The 25,687-nt window shown below is 53.3% G+C and overlaps 1 long non-coding RNA gene across 1 annotated transcript; it reads left to right on the top strand.

Moving 5' to 3' along the window:
• Positions 1-8,416: 8,416 nt before the first annotated feature.
• Positions 8,417-25,018, top strand: LOC132027213 (uncharacterized). Its single transcript, XR_009407093.1, has 3 exons — positions 8,417-8,698; positions 24,283-24,378; positions 24,779-25,018. It is a non-coding gene; the product is annotated as an uncharacterized LOC132027213 (long non-coding RNA).
• The last annotated feature ends 669 nt before the right edge of the window (positions 25,019-25,687 follow it).

Below are 25,687 nucleotides of genomic sequence, written 5' to 3'. Positions count from 1 at the left end.
TGAGGCCCTCAAGACAGAGCTCATATCTTAAAAAAAGAGTATGAGACACTAGCGCTCGCTCTCTCTCTCCACCATGTGAGGACAAGAAAGCCATGCTGGTGACAGACCCAGGCTTGCACTCATGTTCTCCCGCCACTGGACTAAGTCACCACAACCTTAGCCACTTAAAACCGCAGCATCTTTTTCTCTGTCTGTGTCTGTAGGTCTGAAACCCAGGTGGGTTCTGGGTCTCACACAAGTCTAAAGTCAAGGTGGTGACCAGCCAGGCTATGATCAGACACTCTGGAGGAATCTGGTTCCATGCTTTCTCGGGTGGCTGGCCAGATCAGGGTCCCTGCACTGGTAGGAATGGGCTCTGTGTCCTCGAGGCCTCTTTCCAGTCCTTGCACGCAGTGTCCTGACATCTGCGCCAAGTCCCCTGTACATTTCAGATCTTGCCTTGTCTTCTGCATGTTTCTCATGTAAGCCAAAAAAAAAAAAAAAAAAAAAAAAATGTTTCTCTGCTTCCTGCAAGCCAAAGAAAATTCTCTGCTTGGGAGGGCTCCAGATTTTGGATTGGGCCCACCTGGATAATCAACTCATCCTCTTTTAAAAAAGTCTATAACTTAAATTACATCCACCAAGTCCCTTTTGCCATGAAACACAACACATTCATAGGTTCTCCCAAATTTGGGAGACGATGATCCTGCTTACCTCAACCCTTGATGCACCCTCCTCCCTCCCCTGCTCATTCACTTGGTCCGTGCCTAAACCTCTCTCTAGTCACCTACTGTGTATCGGTTTCGACTTCCCCTGCTCCATCTCTTCTTTGAGGACTGGTGCTTGGACAGTTGCAGTAGACTCCTAACTGGTATCATTTGCTTTCCATCTTGCCTCTCTTCCATCCTCCTTCCACTCTCATTTGACCTCTCTCCAACACAACAGTGAATATGTCACTCTCATGAATCCATCCTTTAGATCCTTCACAAGATGCCCACCACCACCAGCATAAAGCCCAACTCCTCAGCATGGCATTTCAGGCCTCAAGTGTCCCTCCTCCAGTGCTCCCTCTTGCTCTTGTTTTACACCAGTCTTTAGCATGTCTTCAAATCAGCTTCATCCTGAGGGCCTGCACATATGCTGTTCCCTGTCCCTATAATGAATGACCTTTCTCCATCTCCAGCTTCCTGGAAAACTCCTACGCATACCACAAAACATTGCCCCACTATTACTAACTTAACGACTATTTTGAATCATCCCTTAGTGCATTGGTTGGAGCTGCTCTTTCCTTGACACACCACCGGCACCTTGAGTTTATTGTTTTTTCTAGCACCTACCACATGATATCGCAACTACTGGCTTACATGCCTATGCATCTCCCAAGAGATGAGAGGCTAAAAGCTCAAATGGCCAGACGAGCCAGATGGGCTGTGTGGACGTGTGAAACCTTTCGGGAATAAGGCACCAAGGACTCGAGGAGCATGAGGGAAACTGGAGAGTCCACGCCAGGCTAAAAGCCACCACATTTCTGAAAAACCCAGGCAAATAAGACCCAGGAGCCTTCCTCTGGCCTCTGCAAGGCTTGCGGAAATTCGTGTACACAAGGCTGTTCACAGCAGCATTGCTGGGAAGAGCTGAATGTCCGTCCAGGAAAACCGAAAAGCAAACTGTGGAATGCTCACAGAAGAGAAAGAAGTTCAGCCGCTCAAAGAAATACACGGTAACTCCATCCAATGACATGGAGAAAGCTCGCAAAATGTGGAGCAAAAAGAAAAAAAAAAAAAGGCAGGCAGAGAAAGATGATGCCATTTATACAGTGTAAACATTGTGCAAACAAAGCCTTGTTTGTTTCTGGCCTCATAGGTGGTAAAGACATTTTAAAGACCTGAGTGTGACAGTGTCTACACTCAGGACAGCGTTGTCTCTGGGGATCGCAGAGACTGGCCACAGAGCAGTATTCACTGAATTTGCATTTGATTGGATTTGATTCCTGTATTACTTACGCTGGGTGGTAGCACAGAGGTGTTTGTTAATTTATTCTCTGTTGTTTGCTGTTGGCTCATTGGCTCGAAATGCCTCACAATTAATGGCAAAAACAAACAAAACAAAATAAAAGTGTGGTTCTCGTGGGGTCTAACCTACATCACGCCGCCCGGCATGTTGCACAGCGAGGAAAATGCTATGTCCCTTGTACAGATGGCATCACTGCGAGAAAGAGAGAGGAGGTACGCTCCCCAGGTTCCGGAGGATGGACTGGCCTTGGGATCCGGGCTGGAGGCCTGTGTGCAGAGGTAGAAATGGCCCACCCCTGGGCTTTTCCCAGAACCAGCCCTCCCAGGCTCGGATTTATGTGGACATTGCAACAATGTGGCATTCCAAGGCCACCGCAGTCTGGTATCAGAAGAGAGCTGAACAGCCTTTTCAATGTCCCCCGTGGCCTTCTAGAAGCTACCAGAGCGGGCTTCAGTGGGGGAGAGGCTCCAATAATCCAACTCAATGGCTCTCAGAATTCTCCCACTGTCTCCGTGGCCAGCCCATCCGGTAGGAAGCCGCCTTTGGCCTTGGCCTCTCTGGACTCTGTCCACCCCTGCAAGCTGGGATGACTCTCTTCTGACCAACTCGCCACTTGTCACCTACATAACCTATTCTTTCTCCTACTACCTGTTCCTTCCTAATGCATCTCCATGATGTCTAGGTTCCTTTCAACTAGTCCCATCACCCATTACCCTGACAGGCATATGAAGCCCTTGCCCACAAGGCTAACCCAGAGTCTTTGGGGATCAGGTGCGGATGTTCAAAAGATTCTACTCTCTTTCCTTCCCCAGTGACAGCCACTCCCACTGACCTGAACCAGCAATTCTCCACTCTTCCCACATCCCCTGTCCAGGATAGGTAAGGTAGCCAGCCATCTGGTTTTCCTGGGACTGTCCCAGTTTTATCACTGAAAATCCAATGACCCAGAAAACCCCTCGGTCCTGGGTAAACCAGGATGATGGGTCATTCTACCTATCCTTCCGTCCAAAAGAAGCCAGTCATCTCAGGGACTCTCTTAAGAGACTTGGGGACAGGCCACTGCTATTAGGAATGGCCACCAGCCTCTGACCAGCATGAGGTCCTAAACTCCAAGGACATCTTGCCGTCAGTGTCACACAGGGATTGCGGCATCCCCAAGATGCAGGTGGAGATCCGGGCCCCGAATAGGACCATGTGGTCCCAGGCAGCAGTGAAAGTTGTACATTGCATTCTCCAGGGGTAGACACGGGGAAATTTCTATTCCAGGCCATGAAGGTTGGGGCTCGCCACATTGACCTCAGCTCTGCATTGCAAGAAGAAAGAATTTTAAGTCAAGGGGTCAAAACTCAAATACCTATATGACCAGGCAGACGACCTAAGCAAATCCAGCCAAGCAAGAAGTATGCCCTTAGCACGTGGGATACTTTTTTCTACAAGGAACAAGAGCTGCCCCATCTCAAACTGCCTTTAAAAAAGAAAGACATTTATAAGGTATTTACCAGGATGTCTAGAGGTATGGTGGGTCTCTCAACTGAATGTTTGAGCAACTCCATCAGGCCACTAGAGACACGGGTTCCTTCCGCCTCTCTTCTCTGCCATCAGCATGTCAGCTTCGCCCTCAAGTCTGGCCCAAAATGGCTGCTGCGGTTCCAGGCATCACATCCAAATTCATCATCTCTCATTGGTTGGGATTGTATCAGAAGATTATTCTTCAACCAATGACTGGTGGTTTCCTCTGAGCTGGAGAGGGGTGAGGAAGAGCAATGAGAAGAGAATTTCCATGACAGAGTTGCAGAAGGATCTGGGAAAGCCACCTGTAAACAGAGACACTGGTGGTCCATAAGCCTCCTCGTCTTCCTGGTCTCTGAGCCAGGCACCACATTTCACACCCTCTTGGGGTATTTGTTGGACCTCATGACTGGTGCTCACCAATGTGGGACACTTCCTAACTGATGCTTTTAAAACCTGATTTGCTTTCCCTATAGTACCTGCCCAGTTCATGGAGAAAGAATGAAGCCCTAGAAGATATCAGAGCACCTATCATGATCTTGGGGCTGTGGGATCGGGCCCCCCATTGGGCTCCATACTGAGCATGGAGCTTGGAACTCTTTCTCTATCTTGCTCTGTCCCTCCACCACCGTCCCACCCCTACCCTGCACTTTCTCTTTCTCTCTCTCTCGAATAAATAAAATCTTTAAAAAATATATTTTAAAACATTTTTGAAAAAGATGCCGAGCCCCAAAATAAAAGGCACCTGGGTTTCTAATTAACCTGTGGATCTCCCTGCTCCCGTCTTCCCCGGGCTGTGATCCAAACAAGAAATAAAATTGTACCGTGGTGAGCTACTGGAAGTGTGGGACTGTTTGTTACAGCAGCTAGCCTTCCCTGACTGATGTTCTACCACGGGCTGCTCCTTTCTAACCAACTGTGGCCCCATGGCAATGCGGGCCCACCGCTGCCAAATCTCTTGATCAACTGATTTTTTTTTTTTTTAAGAGAAGCCAGAAATCTGGATTTTTTAAAATACGAAATTTCCTGATTGAAAAATGTTGGCAACCAAATCAAATTTACTATTATTATTTTAAATGGTCTGCGCGCCAAAAGAAACACATCTGCGGGCTCCACTTGGCCTGTGGGCTGCCAGTGGCAACTTCTGGTCAAAACACTTCAAAGTCAAGAGTATTGATTTTTAAGTTGGTACTGGTCTGAGCGGTGGCCCTAGGCCCAGGGTCATGTGGGTTCCAGAGAGGAGGTCTGTGCGGAAGGAGATGCCGTCCGAGTCCTCCGTGGTCTACCTGGGCTGCGTGTGGAACATTCTTCCAGGTTCCTGACACAGCTTGGCCCTCCCCTGCTGGAATTCCAAGACATTGACTTTGCATTTCAGGTCACGCTAGACCAGGCTGACCTACCCACCCAGTCCGTGGTACAGCTCCCCGCTAGTGTCCAGAGGCACGACCGGTTCCCCACTCCCATTTAACAGGGATGGACCATCGCTACGATTTATGGAGTGCTTAGGATGTGCTCCATGCAAATCGTGTGATTTCACTCTCTTAAACATCCCCATTGTTACCAGTGAGGACAGCCGAGAACTTGTCCAAGGTCACAGCCTAATTGATCTCTGGCATCTCTTTCCATTGCAAAGCCTTTCTTAACTGGCCTTTGTAACCGGTCTGTGTCACTTTGTCTCTAGCAGGCGAGGGTTGAGTCCCCAGCAGACCGAGAAGCAAAGAGCCCTTGGTCTCACCAAAGAGCAGTTTGTCTTTCTGTCTACCTGGGGCCTGGGGTTGTCAGCCTCCTGAGAGCCCCCACATCTTCACAGACGGGATGCCGCTGTAGTCCCAGTGCTCACCCCCACCCAGGTTCTCTTCTAGTACTTTTCCTTCTTTCTGCTATTCCTAACAAAACTTGATTTCGCTCTCCCATGCGCCGGACGGGGCAGGGTACCAAGAGTCCAGGCCTTTCCCGGAAGCTCCTTCTGCCCAGGACAGCCACACTTCTGGCCTGGGGCCGTGGCATCTTCTCCCGGCCAGAAACCTGGGCGCAGGTGGGACCCTTTCCTGGGAGAAGGCCAGAGTGGGTCCTTGGGGCTTCTGGCCGAAGAGTGGGGTGTTTCCCCGAGTCTGGCTTAACTGGATGTCAGGCCAGCCACCGGCCGGCATGGGTCGCAGGACACAGAGCCAGAATGGGCAACAGCAGCCCTCCAAAGGATTGGGGGACATCTTTTAGGGTGCTTTATTTATTTTTTTTTTTAAAGATTTTATGTATTTATTTGACAGAGATCACAAGTAGAGAGAGAGGAGGAAGCAGGCTCCCTGCTGAGCAGAGAGCCGATGCGGGACTCGATCCCAGGACTCTGGGATCATGACCTGAGCCAAGGGCAGAGGTTTTAACCCACTGAGCCACTCAGGCACCCCTACGGTGCTTTTTTATAGAGTACAAAGTAAAGGCAGGGCCCTGGTTGGCTTGGGAGGGGCGTCTTGTCCACAGGTGCTCGCTATGAAGAGTGACTCGGAGACACTTACATAAATGTCATATAATTAATTTCCACAGGAGGCTGTACTAATGAAAATTCTGAGGCTATGTCCATGAGGCCAATTTTTGCAACATTTCTGAATATTTTTTTCCCTTGTTAGGATGGTTTTGTTACGTATTTTCTGTTAATGGGACTTAAAACGGCAACTTTTAAACACAAAACAAACAAAAAGAAAATCTTTATAGGAAGCAATGTGGGAAAAAATGCCAAGTACCCCTCCCTCCCAGGGTAGTTGATTCATTTAAGCCCCACGAGAGTCCTGTAAGGCAGGTATTAAAATTCCCACTTTACAGATGAGGAAGTTGAGGCCCAGGCACCTTCAGCAGTGTCCAGGGTCTCCCTGCTGGTGAGAAGCAGTAGGGGGAGCCCAGCCTCTCAAGTGCCCTACCCCATAAGAGAGGCTGCAAAGACAATGCAGTCTTCATGGAGACCACATGCCAGAGGGCCTAGCAGGGAGAACCCAGGTGGACACCCTGGCCCAGCTTTGGTCGTTCATGGTGCCCTGACCCGACATCTTGAGGTCAGGGACCTGTCCTGTTTGTCCCTGTGGACCCAGGGTCAGCTCTGGGCCTGTCACACAGCAAGCTTGGATCCAAGAACAACTGACCTCAAAGTCTCAGTTGTTTCCTCCGGAAAACGGGCAGAGCTCAGCAAGCTAGTATACATCCGTGCTTGGCGCACAGTAGGTCTCTAGGAGCAAAGTGGGGGACCGCTGATTATCAGTAATCAGCCCTTTGCTCTAAGTGGCATCTGACCTATTCCCCCTGTGCCACATTCCCCTCCAAGTTGCTATGGAAGAAACTATCTCCTGCCCGCCCCCCCCCCCCCCCCGCGTGAACCCAGAGCCTTCCCCTCCACAGCCACCTTTGCCTCTCTCTGAGCCCTACCCTCCAGGCTTCTGGAATTAGAACCCTGCTGGGGCTAAGGGGCATAAGACACAAAGCAATGAGTCGAAGATCAGTGCAGTGTCTACAAACCAGGACTCCCCCACAAAAGTGGAGGTGGAGGAGTAAGGGTGCCTCCCCAGGGGGAAGAAGGAGAAGAGGGGTCTACCCGGCTCACACCTCCTGGCTGTGGTCCCTGGGATCCCCTTGATGGCATCCAGAGGCCCCACCGGGTTGGGCGATGTGTTTTCTGCGTGTGACACGTGTTGGCCAACAGAGGACAGCAAATACATTTTTTATGATCCTGGGAGGCTCAGTGCGGTCACGTTTGCTCGAAAAGAGGCTGGTCAGTAGAGGGGACAAGTCATGTCTCAGTTATTTGGATATTCTTGGGGCAAGAGGGGACACTTGTAGGATGATGGGGGGGGGGGACGTTCCTGGGCAAGGGATGCAGGTAGGGCAGATTTCAGGAGGGGCTGAGCTGTAGGGGAGGGTCCCTCTCACCGTGGGAACCTTATGGAGCTTATGCAAGGGGTGTCCCGCCAGGCGACAGATCTTCACCAGGTGAAGTTACCCTCAATGCCCTACCCCCCATTTCCAGCAGATCTCTCTGACGCTGCGGCTTGGAAAGCAGCACCAAAGTGACACTGGAGCGGGACAGGGGCAGGTGGGAGGAGGGGGAGAAGCACAACTTTATGTTTTGGCCCGAAAGCGGGTTGGTATGTGGGGAGTTCTTGGGAACAGAGCATGTCCGTCCTGTTTCCAAAACTGGGGTTCCAAGGGACGCCGGTTATCACGGAGCAGGTTAGGATTAGGGTGGTGACCAGGCGCGGGGGCCCCTCTGGGTGCTGCCCCAACTTCCACTGTTTGTTCATGGGACGATGAAAATGGGAGGAAAGGCTAAAAGCGCCTGCTGGCACTGTCACCGCCTGTTCCCAAAAGAGGCTAGCCGATCTGGGGGCGAGTCTGAATCTTAAGTAGATGTGTCCCCATTCAGGCACCCTGCACCCCAGCCGAGGGATCCCTGGAGCGCATGTGGAGGACTCCTGCCCGCCCCCAGAAGGGAGGCCCAGCCCAGGCTCCCTCCTCCGGCCCACGGGGTGTTGGAAATGGGGAATCTCTCCCTCCCTCGTCCGTTCCCCCCCCACACCCCAGTTTGGAGAACCCCAGGTTCTGCCCCCACAGGTCGAGGCTGACGTCGCCGCCGCATTTCTAGGAATGCCCCTATCCGCTGACTATATTTGGCGAGGGTTTCTAGGAAGGTACCCCCCCCCGCCCCCCGCCCCAGCCCCCACCCGGACAGGCGGGCGCGCGCCGCTTCCAGGCTCTCGCCCTCTCTCCGGGGCAGGGGAGGAGCCGCCCCGCCTGGGCCGCCGCCGCCTCCCCAGCGCCGCCAACCCCCGGCCGGCCCAGCCCCCGCCCCGGGCCGGCCGTAGGGCGTTGGGGGGGGGGGGAGAGCGGGGGAGGGGGGAGCGGGGGGGGCGGGGGCGCGGCTTTGTGGCGGCAGCGGACCGTGGAGGCCGGGTGCAGCCCCGTCGGCTCCGTGCTCTCCGCAGAAAAGGATTTTCTACGCCCCCCGCCCATCACTTGGATCCTGTCTGGGGAGGGAGGGGTGGGATCTTTCTCTGGAAGTCACCCCCCACCCGCGGTGAAGGATTTGAGGCTGGGCTCCAATCGAGGCGGAGGCTGCAGGGCCCGCGGGCGCCCCCCACCCCGCGCACGCCTCCCGGGAGCCCAGGAAGGCGCAGCCCCGGGGGGCCCCCCTGCGCCCCCGGAGGAGGCAGCGGCGGTGAGTGTCCCCCCTCTTGCCTGCATGGCACCCTCCCCCCGCGCCGGGGCGGGGGCCGCGGCAGGTGGGTGCCCAGGCCCCCGAGCCCGGGGGGGGGGGGGGGGCCGCCGGGGGGGGGGGGGGGGGGGGGACGCGAGCGGGGAGGTGGTGGCGGGGGCAGCGCTCGGCTCTCCGGGGACCCGGCGCTAGACGCTTGTCTGGGCTGCGACCCGCCGCCGCTGCCCCCCCCCGAGGCGGCGGGGCTGGGCTACCTCCCCGGCCCCCTCCCCGGCTCCCGAGAGGGGCGTGTTAGGCGAGGAGGTGGGATCGGGGCGAGGCAGCCCCCCCCACCTCCCAATGCTGGGGCTTGGAAATTAATGGGCGGTTGGAAAGGCAGCCACCCCGCCCCCACCCCGGAAAGCCCGTGCGGGAAACTGACTCGCTGCGTGACCCCGATATCAATGCCGCGCCGAGAGCAGGCCGCCCGCTCGCCGGTCCGCGCCCGCCGCGCCCCGCCACTCCACGTGCGCCCCGCGGCCCTCGCTGGCTCGGCCCGGGCCCCGGGGACCGCCGGCAAAGCAGGGGAGGACAGTCCCCAGAGAGTTATCGCCTCCCCGAAGTAAAGTTGGCGGCCCCCACCCTCCCTCCCCCCGAGGAGCAGGCGGCCATAGCACGTTGGCTTAGCTTTTGATGGGCAGGAGCCCGGGGTGGTGGTGGTGGTGGTGGGGAACGACACATGCAACTAGGTTCCGGGGTGCAGACTGGGGTGCCAGGGCCCGAGACCACACCGTGTTGCTCTGACAAGAGTTAGGGTAGAAAAGGGTGGGGGGGGGGGGGGGCATTTTGATTTGGGGATGGGGGGAGTGGCTTTTCTGCTTCTCCCCTGCTTCCAGTCCCCACCGTGGGGAGCGTTGGAATGTGCCGCTCAGATCCTCTGAGGACACATCCATATTTATAATTTATTTTTAGGAGAAGTTGTGAAAAAGAGAGGGGGTTTAAAATGGGGAGAAAAGGGGGGGGGTTGGCCCTTTCGGAACCCAGAGGCTAATTGAGCTATTAAGGTGGAAATAATTTTCCCCCAATCGGGGCAAGCAGCAAATTTGACTTTAATGAGGGACAATTAAGGGCATAAATAACTAAACTTTAGCTGGCTGTGGGGGGTGGGGATTGGATGCGGCACCGAGGGCACTCCTTTTGCGCTTTGCTGAGGGACATTTCGGGGGCCCAGCCCTCACATCTTCCCAGGGAAAGCTTTTTGGGCCCAACTTGTGGGGCTGGGGGCAGGAGAGGGGAAAGATACTGGCTTTGGGGGTGGGCAAAAGACCAGCCCCCAACCCTCCCACCACCATCCTGGCGTTTCAGTGAGATCAACTGTCATCTCTATAGGCAAACCCAAGATTTCCTTTCATTATCCAGGATTCTCCAAAATCCTGCGTCCACGGGCCGCCTGCCCCAGGGCCGTGAGCTGTGGAAGGGAACACACTTCTTTCGAAAGGTTTTGGAGGCTGTGGTCCCAGAATCGGGGTTTTGAGGGCGAGATGAGTTTATGTTTTATCCAACTGGCCCACAAAGTCCCGCTTTTGGGGTCATTCTAAACATCGAGGGACTCAGGCCCAGCAGCCGCTGGAGAGAGAGCCAAGAGCTAACACCTCGAAGTTGCATGTCTAAAAGCTGATTGGAGAAGGTGGGGGGGCGGTTTGCCACTTTTGGTAAAAGTGAAAGGCTGTTGGGGGGGGTGGATATTCTTGTGTGTGTGTGTATGCGTGTGTGTGCACACGCAATGTGTGGTCGCACACACCACTCAGTTTGTTGAACCTGCTAAGTTTTTAAGAGCCTTTCGCCTTGGGAGGCCAGAAAGAGAGAAGGGAATCGTACAATTTTTTTCTTCCTTCAGTGGTTTAATGAGATGTCGTATAGGACAGGATTTGAACGGAATGAGTGCTGTCCCCCCTTGACACCCTCCAAATCAAACACCGTTGGAGCTCTGAATGGTAATGACGTTAGATTTGTCTTCAGGAGCACCCCTCTGCTGACTTCCAACACAGACTATTTCTTTGGTGCCTTGCTCTGAGCCATTTTTATAGGAAACTCAGGATCGTGTGTTCACGGGAGCTCTCTTAAGACAAGGGTGATGGGGCACAAATGCTCAGCCCGGAGTATTCACCTTATTAAGTTGTCTTAATTTACACACACACACACACACACACACACAGCCTTGCCCTCCGGTTGTGACCTGTACAGACACCCACATACCTTAAGTTGATTTTACTTGCAAACCTGGATTTCAGTCGCATGTCTACAGCACCGAACAGGAAAGTGAGCTGTACCGGGAGAACTCTGGAACACAGGGTTCTTGATGGGAGCTTCTGTGTTTGTGACAGACAGGAGACATGTACACATAGATGATATTTGCACGCCGGGGCCTTGGCAAAAACAGTTCTTTACTTGCCGAGTTCTTTCTCTTTGTTAGGGGACACGATGAAACAGCACAATTTCCGAGAGTCCACCGTCCCAGCGTGGCTCATTGATGGGAAATTGTCACGTTGTGACACAAATTGTGTTTGTGCTTTGCTGAATCGTTGCCCCCCACCCCCCGCCACCCCAGAGAGCTGTCAGATCCTATTTGCTTTGCTAAATAAGGATATCTCGCCAAATTAGCCTGTAATGATACTTGTACAAATCCGGGGTTTTGCGTGAATTAACGAGGCCGGAACGGGGAACGTCGCGCCAAGACACTGAGCTCTCATCCAGGCGGTGAAGCCGTATGTTAACGTGCCTGGATGGCGAAGTGGGGAAAATCAGACAGAGTTTCGTGCGGGGTGTGAAGCGAGTCTGCTTTCCTGCGAGCGTTTGCAGTGGCACACGTAGCCGCCCCTGCCACGGCGCGTGTAACTCTGAATACATTTAGCGCAACTTTTCCCCCCTTCGGAGTCTGGAAACAGGCAGGGTGGCATGGGGAGAGGCTTGCAAATCAGGACTCTGCAGAGAGAAGTCTTCGGTGGTCTGGTACTTCCGCAGAGAATCGCAGCTCCTTTGCTTATTCCTCCCTCTCCCTGCCTGCAGCGATAAGAAAACACACGTACACACGCGCGCGCACGCACACGCAGACACACACAGAAATTAACAAGGAACTGCTGAATGTGCTGAACGCATTTTGGCTTTTCTCTGTGTGAAATTTTCTCTGCTCTCCCCAGCCGGACCCCCCACCTCCTAGAGGTGTGGATTCCAAAAGAAAAAAAAAAATTAGGAACTTTGGATTTAGTTCTTAGTAATATACACGATCTGGCGAATCTTATCGAGACACAAATGTTTCGAAGGGGGATCATACGATCTAGAGGGGTTAGTGCAAGGAGAGAAATACTTAAGAATAAAACATGCGTTTATGACTCAAACCAATGAAAGGTGGGAAAGTCCCTACAAGGGAACACGCCCGTTTCTTGCTCCCTAGCACCACCCCCAACACACACACACACACACACACACACAAACACACACACTCCACCTTATATTAAGAACAGAAAGCTGATTCTTGCCAGGTAAAGGTATGGCTTTCTAGTAGCAGATCAGCTCACCCTCTTTTCATTTTGATCGTGGAGTAAATACAGCTCATTTGTTGGGGACGGTTAAGGATAAAAATTAGCCAGATCATGGTTAAGGAAAACTCAGTCCTTAGAGTCACTTGCCAGAAAAAAAAAAAAAAAAAAGTGCATACACCAACAAAATGAAACATGGTTCAGGAACTTTCTCTTTGCCCAGCATCCCAAACTCAGGAACATGTACAGTTCCCCCCCACCCGGTGCTGTTTATGTACAGAATGAGGGAAACAAAACCACCACACGACCGTGAGGTAAACCACCACCGACTGTTATAGGCCGAGCAGCCACGCAGGTTTCTTGAGCAAAAGGATGGATGACATAGAGAACTGGGAAGGAGTGAGCTTTGGGGTGCTGCCGCCTGCCTGAGCCCCCAGCCCTCGTCTGGTCTCCTGCCTGGCATCTGAGGGGGTAGGAGGCATGTCAGTATTTACAGTCAGAGCCCTCAAGTTGCGGATTGTGTATCATCTTCCTTCTATCAAGCATGTGCATTTAAGGAGCCACAGGGTAAACTTGTTTCTCGGGTGTCCCCTGACGGGCCGCACCGCTCCATGAAAGGGAGACACACACACGTAGGAAGTGAAATTGCTGTTGGTGTCACAGGAGAGCCATGTTAAAAATGCACCCGGAAGACGGGGACGATGGAGCCTTTTGTCCAGGATTTGCTTGGCCTCCGCAGGGCAGGGAGGTGTTGGCCGCCTTGCGCCTGAACTTAGCTGTGCAGCGTGGTGTGAAAGCTCTCAGAGGCGTGCAGAAAACTAGGCTCTCTTGTTGGAATCGTGCGTGAGATCAGTGCCCGGGCCTGTTGGCATCTCTGCCCGAGGCAGCCTGGACTGCGGCCAGCCCAGGCCCGAACGTTGCCTTAAAGGCACGAACCAGAGCCTAAAAGAGCCCTTGGACAGGTGCACCGGGTGGGGGGGTGTTTCTCCTCCGGCCGGCAGCATTTGTTGGCCAGAAGAGGGGTGTTTGGCTCCTGAGGGTGGCCTCCCCAGAGACTGCAGGGCTTAAACTGTCCCATTTACCACGTGCTCTCTGGCAAGGGCAGAACCCCACTTCCCTAAGCAGAGCCTCCCAGATGCTGAGAGGGAAACAGATGAGGCTGTCCTAGGGGCTTGGGGCAAATTCTCCTGTGCGGGAGCAGATGGGAGTCTAGAAGGTTCAGGGGCAGAGCTGTGCTTTGGCAGGCCAGCTGGAAGTCCTCTCGGGGATCCTTGCATTTGGGGTGGGCCCAGGGGGCGTGGCACGGGGCCAGCAGCATGTCCGCTACTGTGCGAGCCACCCGTGCAAGCTGCTGCCTTCCCCAGCCCTCTTCCGTCGGGCAGCGAGGAAGACCCAGGCTAGCAGGGTAAGGGTCGCAGCCCACAAGTGGGGAGAAAGCGTCAGAGGCCCGTCACAGGGCCTGCTGGGCAGATGAGGGGACCCCGAGCCGGCCTGGCGAGGAGGGGGTGAGGGAGCAGCCGAGAGAGAACCGGGTGGGCATCCTGGAGTGGAACTTGCAGGAAAGAAGCCAGCTCAGGCGTGTTGCACCCAAGTCAGCCAGTCCCACGGGACACCCACTTGGCCTTGTGGGTTCCTGATGGTATCTTACAATGGCATTCGAAGGTCCAGACCAGGCACTCGCAGGCCATGCCATATTTAGCCTCTGTTTCACCCAGAGAGTATTTTAGGTGCTGCTTGAAAGAAGAGATCCGGGCCGGGCCGCCAGCTGTCACATGGCGAGTGTGGAGTCGCGCCCCCTTGCCGGCCTGGCCCCAACGGCCGGGTGCTCACCCGCACAGATGCCCCGCGTCCCTGCCAGAGCTCAGGGGCCGCGCAACAGGTGCCCAGAAGCCCGCGAGCACTCGGGGAGCGGGTTCTGGGCCGGGAAGGCTTTGAGTCCCAGGAAGGCTTTGCATCCTATTCTCGTTCAGTGGCGATAAGTGAGGTGGCCTCCATTCCCAGGGCTCACAGAGGCTGTTTTCAGCCCCTCTCTCCTCTCGATGGCCCAGTGTGATAGGCCAGCTTGCTGAGCAAGCAGCCTCCTGCTCGGGTGTCAGCAACCAGGGAAAGGTTAACCCTTTCGGGGCCCGGGGGTGCCAGCCGGCATAGGGGAGCGGCACCCACAGAGAGCTTGCTGGCTGCCAGCCCCAGGGAAGCCAGTGCGCTGGGCTTCTTAGTCCTCGACCTCTAGTAGTCAGACCTGAGAGATGGTGTCCTGGACCTCAGCAGGACTTCCCCCCTGTCTGTACCTGCTTCTGCCCCATCAGCCATGTATGGCCATAGAAACCACTGCTCCCCTGTCCGGGTCTTTCCCCCTGGGTTTCCACATTGACTTTTTTTCCACGTTCCACATGAGGAGGTACTGACCCATGCATGGTTCCCTTAGATCGGGAAGGAGAGTTCTAGAGGAATCCATCAGGGTCTTGGGGAAATGTCACGGGCGAATCGTGGAAGTGGCCTGATGCTTCAGGGTCAGTCTGTGTCACGGACTGATGCTTCTGCTTCTAACCGGCTCTGGGATCCCTGATCTCGGTGTTCCGGGCACAGAGGAGGCACATCTGTTTTCGAAGCCGCTGCACGGCGACCTGTGTAGCCGATTATCAGCCGTGGATCATCAGTCTTTTTGGGGAGCTGGGAAGGGCCGGCCATGTACCCTGAAAGCTCTGGCTTGTTGAACGTTTGCACTAACTTCGTACATTTTTTTCCTTTTTAGTTTGGCTCTTGGTGCTCCGAGAGCCACCACTTCCTGCCCAGCTGGTTTGTTACCGCAGGGAAAATGAGGGACTTTTGGGGGCAGATGTGTTTCCGTTCCACTATCATAATGCCCCTAAAAATCCTTATTGCTCTTGCAGTATTCCTCGGGGTCCCTGGGCCAGCTGGGAACGGCATCTCGGAGGTCCTCCAGCGACTAAAAGAAGAGAAAGACATTTCCCCCCCCAAGCTCTCTCTGCACACACAATGTCCCCTACACTCACCCAGGGCGCATGACGGGTTCCTGCCCCAGCCACGGCCACGAGAAGGAAAAAGGCACCATCACAGACACTGGTTGCTAATCGCGCTTTTTCTGCCCTCCAGGGGCAGAGTGTTGGAGGTCAGGCCCGGGAACCGGCCGCTGTGGGGACTGGGCGCCGCCTCTGGGTAGGGGGAGAAAGGTGGAAAAGGAGCAAGTGTTACCAGTTTGACCAGGCGGGTGACGCAGCGCTCACCGTTCAGCCTGGTCCTTCCAGCCGGGCCTCTGGGATCTTCACCTTGGCAAGGGACCCTGGCCAGCCCTGGCGTTCTCCCCATCCCAATCCCTGAGCCAGGCTGTGTTCCCATTTTCTGCCTCAGTTTCCCTCTCTGCCACGGGAGGGGCCACCCTCCAGGCTCTGGCCTCGAATCGTTGGCGGTTGCCACCCACTGCTGGAGTGAACTCGGGCTGTAGGAGCCCCGAAGGTGCTTTGAAAATGGGGACGTTAGAGCCTTCACCGGGGAAGGTGTTAGTCCTGGTGTTTCCTAACGCGTGCCTTACAGGCTGAGGTGGCTGGAGGAGGGGAGAGCGCAGCCCCGCAGCGTGCACGTGTTTCTGGAATCAGCCTGCTTGCGCCTGGGACGCCCGCTGTGTTACCCCAGGCCAATGGCTCAACCTCTCTGAGCGGCTGTCTCCTTCTCTGTGAAACCCACAGGTTAGAATAGCCGCCTCCCAGGTCCGATGCGCAGACCTACCCAGCGACCGGAAGGGGCAGCCGGTTCCACGTGCCATTTCCTCTCCTCGGTATTTATTTCCCTGTACGGCTGATTTCTGTTGGCAGCAAGCACTTGGGTTCAGTTGAGCGTAGCGGATAGAAGGACCCCTTTTCTGTAGCAGCTTACGTAAGTGAAAGAGAGTACGTGGCTTGGAAGAAAAATACTAAGCAAAGTATAGTAGAGGTGGCCTAAAGATGGGGCAGAAGTCGAGATGGTCAAGTTTCCTAGGCCCCCTTAATTACGCATTTGTGTGTGTCTCAGTGATTCTTGGCACCCACATAGTTGGATTGCCAGTTCAAATCTGTGGCGGGCTCCGCCCATGGCAGCGTGGGTGTCACAGGTCCCCCCTTCTCAAAGCTGCCCCCCTCCCCCGCCGCACACCCCCGCCAATGACATCACGTCCCACCCTACCCCCGGCCCGCCGTAACTCAGATCCGTCTCTCGCCAATAGGATCATCAAGACCCAGAGCCCTTCCTCCTCCCCATGACACCTCTCTGGGCCTTGGTTTCTCAGTGGGATGGGAAGAATAAATCCTGTGTCCCAGATCGAGAAAGTCACAGGGCTCCATCTGGCAGCTACTGCGGTTCACAAATGGCACCCGTGGCCCTGGGACAGGGCAGGGGCCACAGCAGTGCCCTTAGCCCAGAGGGACACTCCTTCGACAGGCCACCCCGCGCCAGGCCCGGGCACCAGCTCTCTGCCCACCCTCCTGGGAGGGTGGCTTTACAGGGAAACAGCAAGGGCTCGGTCGCAGCCAGCAGGGGCGGACTCTGGTTTCACTTTCTGCTGTGTCATGGGGTGGGGGGTGGCATCGGGGCCCAGCTGGCCAGCTGGGGCAGGCACCAAGAGCCTGGCGGACAGCTGCTGGCCCAGCTGCCCGAGCACAACCCATGCCCCCGCCCCGTGCCGGCCAGGATGGGGGCTGGGTCTTCAGGCACCCCTTCCATGCCTCTCTCCCACTCGGTGGGGAGAACCCCAGGTGGAAAAGCCAGAAGAGAATGAGACGGTTTCTTTAGCTACGGGATCTTCTGGAACAAATTCTTAAGCCACACAGTCCTGAAATTCTGAGAATTAACAACTATCGATTCCGGATCAGAATGTCCCGGCTAGACGCTTCCTGCCACCCTTCATGAGCTCGGGGCTGTGGAGGGCCTGCTGTGTGCAGAGCACCAGGCCAGGGGCTCAGAGCCCAGCCGGGAGCAAGACAGCCCCTGTCCTCATGGGAATCCCCCCTTGAGTCAGGAGACAGACGAAAGAGAAGGCAAAGAAAGAACCCCACATTAGGGAGGAAATTTCACACCCTAGGCTTTGGTGTTAGGGTCTCGGGGAAGGGGCGTGCACCCCTGCCTGTGTGTGCACTCAGGGGTGTCTCAGTCACTTGCTGACTCCTGGGACACACAGGTGGGTTAAGAACACACAGACCAGGGGCCAGATGTCCTGGATTGAATCTGGACATTTTTGAATCCAGATTCTTCCATTGACTGGTATGTGACCTCAGGCAAGCTCCCTCTCCTCTCTGGGCTCTGCTGCCCCGTCCAGAGGTGCTAGAATAATAGAACCCACATGGCAGGGCTGCGGTGAGGAGGTCATAAACGCACGTCCCTGAAGAGCTCCCATTGAGCATGCGCTGCCCAAGGCATAACCGTTTTCTAAGAGTAACAAACAGGGACTGTTCTCATAGGCACTTGACATACCTCGTGTACCTTTACAGCCGTAAGCAGCCCTTAAATGGGCCTTAACGGGTCCTTGTTCAGACGAGAAAACCGAGGTGCAGGGAGACTCCCAGCTGACAGGGTCTGACCCCACGTTGTGAGCCTGGTCCTGGCTTGAGTGACCTGATGTCGTCACCTGAACATTTTTAGTAATTTTGGCACAAGGGACCCAGGTTTTCATTTTGCGAACTAGGGAGCCAGCCCTGCCCAGATCTGATTTATGCCCCCAAAGCAGTCCCTCTGAGCGCCTACCATCCACAGAACCTACAGCCGGGTGCAGAGTGATTTTCCATCAGTGCAGGGTTTGGTATGGGATGGAAATCCTGGGGACAACAGGAAGATCATTTCCAGGGCTGAATTGCCCAGAGACTTCTTGGTTTGCTTTTTGCCCCTCTGAGAAGTCAAGGGGGCAACAGCCAAGGGCAGCCACTGTCATTCGTTCACGGGTATATTCCTAGGACCCAGCGCATATTAGCTGTTCAGTTAACGTCTGTGAAGCGAAGCGAATGAATGAGGAGGCTGCTGTAGTTGCTGATCCAAACAGATTGATAGGACGCCTCCCAGAAAAGCAGATCGTCAGGGGTGCAGTGTGAGCCCTGGCTGCCTCAGCAGGCTTCTGGGTAGGCCCTGAAGGGGGTGGGGATGTGCATCTCATTCCCCCCCCCACACTCCCCCTCCGGCCCCGACCCCACCTGCTAACACTCTGCAGGAGGGTGCTGTTGAACGGCTTCTGCTGGGGAGCTCAGAGACAGCATGGATAGAGACATGTGGGCCCAGATTCCCTAGCACCTGTTATTGGAGAAGATGCAGACAGAGTTCAGTTAAAAAAAAAAAAAATACTCAGGTTTTAGTTCTGGACAGGTGCAAATTCCATCTGGGGGTCAAGGGGGTAATGTCCTGGGCTACTAAATGAGAATCTTCCTCTGAGATTAGAGGCCTTTCATACTCTCAAAGCTCCAAATTATAGATACTACTGAGAAACCGAGAATCATCTCAAAAGCCTTTAAGATATCTCAAACAATAATAAACATTTGTGTGTTTTCACCAACTGTTTTCACAGGCACGATCTCCACTGTGTCTGATAACCCTATAAAGTTCTTTTCTAAATAGCAACCATTAGCATATACTGAGTGCTTTATACGTAGTAAGCACTTAACACACATAAAGTCATTGCCCAGGCAACATATAAGGGAGACACTGTTAGCGCCTTCAGCTTGCTGATGAGGAAGCACCTAATTAGAGAAACTGACCTGTCCAAGGTCACACAGCTCCTGTGATAAGCTGGGGTTCAATCCTGGATCTTGGATCTCAGGGACCAGCAGACTTTCCCTCTAAAGGGCCAGATACTAAATATTCTCAGCTTTGCAGGCCATATGGTGTGTGTCACAGCTACTCTACTCTGCCATTATAACAAAAAAAAAAAAAAAAAAAAAAAAAAAAACCAGACAGCACAGAAATGAACGGATATGGCTGTGTATTCCAATAAAACTTCATTTACAAAAACAAGACATGGGCCGAATGGGGCCCACAGGCTGTAATTGGCCCAACCCTGAAAAACTTGCCTCTGGTTTGGCCCCTGGCAATGTTCTCTCCCATCCTCTCTCTCCTCCCTGTGAAGTGACTAAGCTATTTTAGGTGAGAGACCCCTAGCTCTGGAGACATTGAATTGGCCTCGCTATTCTTGAGGAAATTATGAAGCTCTTGGAATTTATAACTATTAGGAATTATTAGTGACTGCCAGAGTAGGACACCATGGGGATCCGAAACTTGTAATTTTAATAGCTGTGACTGAGTAACTTTTAAAGAGGAAAGGGTTATAGTTTAGAAAGATACCTCAGGGGGCACCTGGGTGGCTCAGTGGGTTAAGCCGCTGCCTTCGGCTCAGGTCATGATCTCAGGGTCCTGGGATCGAGTCCTGCATCGGGCTCTCTGCTCAGCAGGGAGCCTGCTTCCCCCCCTCTCTCTCTGCCTGCCTCTCCGTCTACTTGTGATTTCTCTCTGTCAAATAAATAAATAAAATCTTTAAAAAAAACCAAAAAGATAGATACCTCAGTGGGACGCCTTGGCTGTGGAAGGAACGTCTCCTCAGAGAAGGCAGTTCTCTGAAGTCTGTGAGAATGGAAATAGAATGAAAAACCTCTTAAGGCCTAAGAAGATAACTGAAAGGCAGGATAGCGGGTGTGTGTGTGTGCGTGCGCGCGCGCAGAGAGAGGGTACGGGAGAGGGGGCATTTCCCAAAAGGCTGTGTAATTTGCACAATGAAAATATGGGGCCCTTTGTTCAAAAAAGTATTCAGAAGTTGATGATGGCAACGGCAGAGCATTAAACCAAACGCAGGTCCTGTGCGACCGTACGTGTCACCTGCCCATGAGGCCCTCAGAAGGATGCCCGAGCAGAACTAATTCATGAGACAACAGGAACCTAAGCCTTGGTGCCTAGGAGAGACGCAAGCACTCCTGACCCCCAATTCCTGAAAGATTTCCAAGAGAAGTTGGGTCTCCCCTGTGGGAGACCCTGGCATAAGGGACAGAGTTCAAGCCCATTCCATTTGAATCTCCAAAGAGAAGATGACCCCGGCTGACATGTGGGTCATAAGTTCTTTAAAAAAAAAAAAAAAAAAAAATTGGCTGTTTGCCTTAAGCCTTCTCCCCAAGAGCCTGGGGTTGTTTTCCGTGGCTGCACCATTTTGTCCCGACTCGGAGTGTCCTCTGATGTCATGGCAGATGATGGGGCTGTGGTCTTCAGAACAGAGGCCCACTGGTCAGCAAACCATCCAGCAGCAGGACTGCTAGGACACGTTTGTAAGACAGGCGGTCAATGAGGCAGACACTGGCAGCCCATCGTGGCACCCAGTCCCTCTCGGCTCAGACAGAATTCCATTAGCCTTCTCAAGGACAGCCTCCACCAACCGAAGGAACCTTATTTCCTGTGCTGATCGAGTCTCCTCTCAAGAATGTCTACTTTCTTACTCAAGACACCAGAAATTCAGAGCCCCCCGAGGGTGGGTGATGCCCAGCGATGGACTTCTATAAAGAGAGCCTTGTCGTGGAGGGGTATGTACAACACGACCGGGGAAGGGGTCCGCGGAGGATAGAGGGCCTCCTTGATAGACCAGAGGAGGACCTGGTACCTCCTCCTGCTGTCTGCGACAAGTTCAGCGCGTGAAGGGATGTGCGTTCGCTGCTCAGTTGCCTCCCAACGCCACAGAAGGGGCACGAACGGAGCCAAGGCAGCACAGCCCTCCACAAGACAGGCGCAGTTCCCACCCTTAGCAGAAGCAGCAATCGTCAGCCAAAGAGGAGGAGAAAAAAAAATTATTATTTATTTATTTTTTTAAAATTTGCTCACAACAACCTAATGACGGGAGCCAGAAGAGAACTACAACAGGTCTGAGGTTGAAAACCTGCGGGCAGCAGCTTGGGGTTTGGGAGACGGTACAGCGGGATCTTAAAGCGTCAGACTCGAGATCGAGATCATTCTCTGCCAAGTAAATGTAGAAGCACAGCCAGAAGATGACTCTGGAGGTGTTAGATGGCTCTGGGTTGTTTCTTTTTTTTTTTTTTTTTTAATATTTTATTTATTTATTTGACAGAGATCACAAGCAGGCAGAGAGGCAGGCAGAGAGAGAGAGAGGAGGAAGAGGACTCCCTGCTGAGCAGAGAGCCCGATGCGGGACTCGATCCCAGGACCCTGAGATCATAACCTGAGCCGAAGGCAGCGGCTTAACCCACTGAGCCACCCAGGCGCCCTGGGTTGTTTCTTTTTGTTTGTTATTTGTGGGGTTTTCTTGCAGGCACCTGCTCTCCCTCCCACCCCCACCCCCACCCCCACTTCTGCTGAAACACCTGACACTGGTGGGAATCCAGCCAAAGATGGCCGCTGGCCACACCCATCCTTCCACCACGTGGTCCAAACATGGACACGTGACAAACAGGACCCAGCCCAGCAGCCCACTTCCGGGCCGGACCACAGTAATTGGTCCAAGTGTGGTCATGTGACCTAAGCACGGCCAATCGGGGCTTGTCCCTCCTGGAGCGGGTGGGAAGTTTGCTTTATTAGCTCGGCTCTCTAGCATCTGGTGGTAACCCATGGCCCCAGAGACCGAGGTCCACAAGCCGAGAGGGAGAGAGGAGAGGTGGGATTGGGGTGGGGAGGATGGAGGGAGGTTGGCGCCAAGTTCTGACCCCGTAGCCTTACAGGTGCCGGATGCAGGAGCCGCTCAGCCCTCCCTGCCCATCCCAGCTAGCGGAGTGATGACTCCGCCATAGTCCCTCAGATGGACCCTGGTTTCTCAGCAGACCCCAGTTTAGGACGGGGGGGACCATGTCCTCTTCGTGGGCTATGAGACACTAAAAGGGGTAGGTTCTCCTCAGAACTCCTGGTCCCCAGGTGAGCCTGCTGCCCTTGAGAATGGAAGAATCCCCAGGCCCAGGTCCGTGTGCTTCCCCGTCCACCATTCATTTCCCCCCCCGAGTCGGAGCTGGAACTTGGACTCAGGCCCTTCTCCTGCTCGCCTCGGTCTCCCCAGCCTCACCCCCCGGCATACCCCCACCTCTCCTCTCCACCAGGGACCGTGCATGTGGCTTATCCTGGCCAAAGCTCTCATCCCTACCACGTTAACATTTGTGTTTTCACAAATGAAAACCTGTTCATGCCTGTTTTCCCCGCTGTGAGTGAGGATCTTGGCATGGAGACCCTGGACATCTTTGCGCCCCCCAGCTGCTGGCGCAGAGTAGGCGGACAACAAGCATGGAAAGAAGGGACGTACGGAAGGAAGAGGAGGGGACAAGACGAGTGCATTCCTGCTGATTCCTGGTCCCACCAGTGGGGCCCTGGCAGGGTCACGTTCTGTGCTGGCATCCCCTGCTCAGAGGTCTCCCTCCGAGTGGACACACAGCCGCTACCCTCCAGCGACCCCTCCCTATTCTCTCTGGGGCCTTCTTGGCTCCTGTCTTCCATGTTTTCTTTCTTCAGCCCTTGCCACCACCACGGGTCCTTCTCTGTGTGCCATTTATCTTAGTTACGATCTCTCCTCTCCTGCGGGCATGTCAGCATCAGCTGGTCAGGCATCTCTGTTTGGTTCCATGCTGTCCCCTCGGGACCTGGACCGGTGCTTGCCCCCCACTAGATGCTCAGGAAATATCCATTTGTGGGGTGCATGAATGCATTCTCTGTGTTCCCCCAAACACACAGGACCAGCAGACTTGTCTCTTAAAGTACCTATGTGCTTTGCACATTTTATAGGGGTTACAAACGTCAGGTGATGCCTTCGTTTCCTAGGGCTGCCCTAACAAATGGACACAAACCAAGAGGCTTAAAACCGCAGAAAGGATTTCACTGTCCTGGAGGCTTGAAGTCCATAACCCCGCAAGGCTACACTCCCACCAGGTGTTTCAGGGGGAGAGCTGTACCTGGCGTCTTCTTGCTTCCGGTGGCTCCTTGGGTGGCTCCTGTGGTCCTTGACTTGTGCCCACATCGCTCCAATTTCTGCCTGGCTCTTCATACACTTCTGTGTCTGACTCTGCGTCTCTCTTCCAAGGATGTGTGGAGTGACCATCTGGATTATCCAGGATAACCTCATCTCAAGATCCTTTACTTAAGCCCATTTTCTGCCACATAAGTTCAAATTCACAGGTTCCAGGGACTGGAAAGTAGGCATCTCTAAGTGTCTCTCTGGGACCACCGTGTAACCCACGCCAGGTTATTTGAATAAAGAAACCAGAAAAACTGGGGTGCCTGGGTGGCTCAGTAGGTTAAGCATCGGACTTCGGCTCAGATTGGGATCTCAGGATCCTGGGATGGAGCCCTGCATTGAGCTCCCTGCTCAGCGGGGAGTCTGCTTCTCCCTGTGCCTCTCCCCTTCCCTCCTGGCTTGTGCTTTCTCTCTCTCTCTCTCTCTCACTCTCTCTCAAATAAAATCTTTAAAAAAACGAAAAAGAGTCTAAGAGTCTCTCTCTCCCTCTCCCCCTCCCTCCCTCTCTCAGGGAAAAAAAAAAAAAAGGAAAAAGAAACAGAAAAGCAAGGATTCCCATAACCCCTCCATTGGCCTGACAGATACGTAAGGAGAAGAGTATTATTTTATATTGCTCCAGAGTATGGAAATCGTTTTTAAAAACACGATTTCAGGTTATTGAGTTGCCCCAAGTTTTTAAAAATAAAACCATGCTGGTGGTAAGAAAAACAGTTCAGAAGAGAATAGTGTGGGAAATGCAGAACACCCACCCCTTCGCGGTGTATCGCGAATTCCGCTTTCTGAACGGTAACCGCTGCATGCACTTTGTATAATCTCCATACATTTTCGAAGCATGTTCACGTGTGTTCACTTTTTTTGCCCGTGACATGAAGCAAGCCGGGGGCGTTCCAATACATCCTGAAGATGTGACAGCCCTCAGACCCACCTCGTTCTTTCTAATGACTTCTGGCATTGCACTATACTTAACCTGTCCCCTACCGGCCAGCATTTCAGTGAACACCAGGATTTTGGCCATTATAACATATACTCTCTTTGGCATGTGTCCAAGTATACTCATAGGGTACATTCCTAGAAGCAGAATATCTCTGTCTAGAGGATACATGCCTTTTTAATTTCTGCAGCTCCTGTCCAGTGCCCATCAAGAATTCGTGGGTAGGGGAACCTGTTTCCATGCCCTTGCCCACCCCAGGAAGGACGCGGAGAAAAGTCCAAATGAGGTAAACAGACTTGCCAGACCTGGGTGGGGGTGGGGGTGGGGGTGGACGTGGCCCCCCTCTGAGGTGATAAGCTGTTCAGAGTCCTCCTCAGCTTGGGTTTTATAAACAAAGGCCGAGTTTGGGGAGGTGAGCCAGAACCGTGCAGCGGGAAGCGTTGTGCAAGTCAGTATTTATTTCTTTAGTGCAGTTAGAACTTAAATATGGTCAAAACATATTCTTCTTTTAATTTACACAAACAAATATGTTCCCCGGCTGACACCTCCAGTGCCAAGTTTCTAGGGGAAATGAAATTCTACTGTGAGATTATAAACCACTAGGGAGAAGAGAATAGAAAAGCTGCCTTGAGTTTGCTTCTTGCGTCCAGAAACGGGCTGCTGAGAGGTGTCTCTTTCTGTGTTAGTTTCAGATCAACCTGCCAGTAATTTTAGCAAGTGAGCCATGGAGCGCATAAAGGCCAGAAGATGGAAAACACTCCAGGGTTGATAAAAGGAGTTCTGCGCGGCTCAGAATCGTCCCTCCTCTAGGCCCACCGAGATCTATCCGGAGAGGGTCTGATGGATGGAGGAAAAAGAAATGAGACGACGTGGAGTCTCCCTTCAAGGGCTGTGCTCATATAAAACCGAACAACTTGAAATTGTTCCAAGAGGGGATTAAAGCAACATGTTATTTTGAGTGATTGCTTAATTTATTGAGCTGCGGCTAGATCTGTAACAAAATACAACCCCTGCAACTGGTAACCTCCTGATGCAATTGAACTTCTGCAATTAAGGACTATTTTCCAAGAGTTTCTCTGGAATGGCTTAGAATCTTCAGCCTCTGTGGTGGGGTGCTTCTGATCACTCAACTTCTGGGCAAGTTTTGGTGGTGGTGGTGGTAGTGTGTGTGTGTGTGTGTGTGTGTGTGTGTGTGTGTGTTGTGTTTTTTTGTTTTTTGGTCCAAGAGCGACAGGCTGATGTCAATAAGGAAAGGAAGCAGTGTTTATTGACTGCCTTGTGTTCACCATGTGCTTAATAGACATTATCTCTAATCCTGACAACGGCCCAAAGAAGTAACTCTGATTAGTCCCTATTTTACAGATATGAAGCTTGTAGCTATTAAGTCATTTTCCAGAGTGACGCTGTCCAAGACTGGAGCTACTAGTCTTATGTGGCTATTTTTGTGTGAATTAGCTAAGGGTTAAAAAAATCTGAACATTCACTTCCTGGGTTGCACCAGCAACTAGTTTAACGGGCTAGTGACTACCACATTGCACAGCAATGACACAGCAAGAGACAGAGACTGCACAGCACAGAGAGACTTTCAATTACGG

Source organism: Mustela nigripes, chromosome 11 (assembly GCF_022355385.1).
Source record: "Mustela nigripes isolate SB6536 chromosome 11, MUSNIG.SB6536, whole genome shotgun sequence".
Lineage (NCBI taxonomy): Eukaryota > Metazoa > Chordata > Mammalia > Carnivora > Mustelidae > Mustela > Mustela nigripes.
Note: the sequence above shows the minus strand (reverse complement) of the source record. Positions and strands in the feature narration are given on the sequence as shown.